The sequence below is a fragment of the Chiloscyllium plagiosum genome, chromosome 27, assembly GCF_004010195.1.
Source record: "Chiloscyllium plagiosum isolate BGI_BamShark_2017 chromosome 27, ASM401019v2, whole genome shotgun sequence".
In the NCBI taxonomy this organism is placed as follows: Eukaryota; Metazoa; Chordata; class Chondrichthyes; order Orectolobiformes; family Hemiscylliidae; genus Chiloscyllium; species Chiloscyllium plagiosum.
In genome coordinates, this window is record NC_057736.1 from 49,837,116 (window position 1) to 49,840,161 (window position 3,046).

Consider the following 3,046-nt stretch of genomic DNA (forward strand, 5'->3'; position numbering starts at 1 on the left):
CGAAGCACAACCCACCCATACCCCTACATTTGCCCCTTACCTAACACTACAGGCAATTTAGCATGGCCAATTCACCTGACCTGCACATCTTTGGATTGTGGGAGGAAACCGGAGCACCCGGAGGAAACCCACGCAGACATGGGGAGATCGAGGGGTAAAGGTAAGATCTCATTGAAACTTACAGATTACTGAATGGCCTGGGCAGAGTAGATGTTGGGAATATGTCTCCATTTGTACGAGAGACTAGGACCAGATGGCACAGCCTTAGAGTAAAGGGAAGACCTTTTAAAATACAGATAAGAAGAAACTTCTTTAACCAAGAGTGATGAATCTATGGAATTCAATGCCACAGAAAACTGTGGAGGAAAGGTCACAGAGAATATTTAAAATGGAGATAGATAGGTTCTTGATTGGCAAGGTATCAAGGGTTATGGGTAGAAAGCGGAGAATGGGGTTGAGAAACGTATCAGCCATGATTGAATGGCAGAGCAGACTCGATGGGCTGAATGGCCTAATTTCTGTTACTATGTCTAATGCTGTTATGATCTTATGATTCTTGGCTTCTTGAAAATGGAGTCACAAGTGGACAGGGCAATGAAGGGAACTTTCAGAATGCTCACGTTCATTGGTCAGAGCATTAAGCATAGGAAACAGGATGTCTTGTTACAGCTGTACAGGACATTGGTGAGGCCACATTTGGACTGCTGTGTGCAACTGTGGTCACACTTCTATAGAAACAATATTATTAAACAAGGAGGAGTGCATAAAGGAAAGATACAAACGGATCCAGAGGGATATTTTGTTTTCTCACAGATGGTTCTGAGTACCTGGAACAGGCTGCCAAAGTTAGTGGTGGAAGCAAGTACAACTTCGCTATTTAAGAAACACTTAGACAGGTACATGGATGAGATAGGTTTGGAATGCTATGCTACAGACAATGTTTGACTGTTTCTTGATTAGTCTGTGAGAAATATATCGCAGGTCACTTTATATATTTTCTGCAGTAAAGAATTAACTTCGCTTTAATTCTTCAACACTTTAATTCAATTAAATAGTTCAATTTAGTGACAAAGCAAACAGCTGATTCATTATCAGGTCAGTGAACACACAACATTGCAGTCAACAAATCTGTTGAACATCAATTTACTAACCTGGAATCAGAGACAGTGCAACCAGGCCTCATCACAACCACCAAAACATTGACCATCTCCTAAATCTGAGAACTTCCAAACTGGGCCCAGACAGTGATTTACACAATCCCTCGTGATGCACCAATTAGAGACATGCCTGAACGACAAGGAAATGCATGGAGCAGACTGGCCAGTGGACCGACACAGGGCTCAGTGCTGTTCCAAATGTAATTCAACATTCGTATAAATGACCCGCCACAACCATGTCTTGCAAATTTATCTCTGCTGATGATTTTTGCTGTACCACTTAAACTCTGTAACCTTGGACCCGATCTTGAATGAAGGTGTTACAAAGGTGATGGACTCCCTGCTGCACATGGCTTCTTACATTGAATCCCTCATAAACCACATGTAGTATATGCCAGCTCCACAACATCGGTATCCAAACAGAATTGTGCAGCTACATTGATGGCCAGTATGATCCCAACCCAACATCTTTATGTGTGACTCGAGATTGACAGTTCGATTAAATTTTATGCATTGTTGTGATCATTAATTGCAATATCTCAACTCTGAAGGTTCTGACTTTTTTTATATTATCCAAGTTTTGATTGTTCAATAAGCACAAATCCACTCATTTATTTTGCTCAATTTTATGACAATAAATAATGAGAACAGTGTGCACAAATCAAAATAAGGGACTTTATAATAAAGGGCAATGAATCTGGCTAACTATTCAAGATCTCGTTATGAAGTGCAAGGATTTTGACAATATACAAATCCTTTTCCCTTATCCTAATATTGTCTGCTAATAATCACACACAATCATTTTAATGGCAATATTGTAATTGTGTCTAAATGTTCCTGAAGAAGGACTTATGCCAGAAACATCGATTCTCCTGCTCCTTGGATGCTGCCTGACCTGCTGCGCTTTTCCAGCAACACATTTTTCAGCTCTGATCTCCAGCATCTGCAGTCCTCACTTTCTTCTAAATGTTCCACAGTCAGACACGAGTACATTTACAACTGCTTCTGTCTTTCTCACAGCTCAGTAACGTGGTATGTGAATGTCAGTTTCTGCGTGATGTTAGATATGTAGGCCGTGCCTCTGAAAGACTGACAGACTGTTTGAAACAGCAAGTAACATTTGTGCCACACAAATGCTAGACAATGCCAGACCATTTAAAGAGATTCAACAGTATTACCATCACTGAATCCCTCACTGTAAACATACTTAGGGTTACAATTGACCAGAAACTGAACTCAAGGGTGGCAGCGTGGTTAGCACTGCTGTCTCACAGCACGAGGGACCCTGGTTCGATTCCAGTCTTGGGTGACTGGCTGTGTGGAGATTGCACATTCTCCCCGTGTCTGCGTGGGTGTGCTCTGGTTTCCTCCCACAATCCAAGGATGTGCAGGTTAGGTGAATTGACCGTCCTAAATTGCCCATAGTGTTCAGAAATGTGAAGGTTAAGTGCATTAATCAGTCGGTAAATGTAGAGTAATAGGGTAGGGGAATGGTTCTGGGTGGGTTAGTCTTCAGAGTGTCAGTGTGAACTTGTTGGGCCATAGGGTCTGTTTCCACACTGTATGGATTCTATGATTTAACTGAACTCACCACATAAACACAGTGGCTACAAGAGCAGGTCAGAGACTATGGTTAAAATCTTCGAGGAGAAAGTGAGGGCTGCAGTTGCTGGAGAGCAGAGCTGAAAATGTGTTGCTGGAAAAGCGCAGCAGGTTAGGCAGCATCCAAGGAACAGGAGAATCGACGTTTCGGGCATAAGCCCTTCTTCAGGAATGAGGAAAGTGTGACTTCCATATCCGCCACAAATTCACCTGCACCTCCACACACATCATCTATTGCATCCGCTGCACCCAATGTGGCCTCCTCTATATTGGGGAGACAGGCCGCC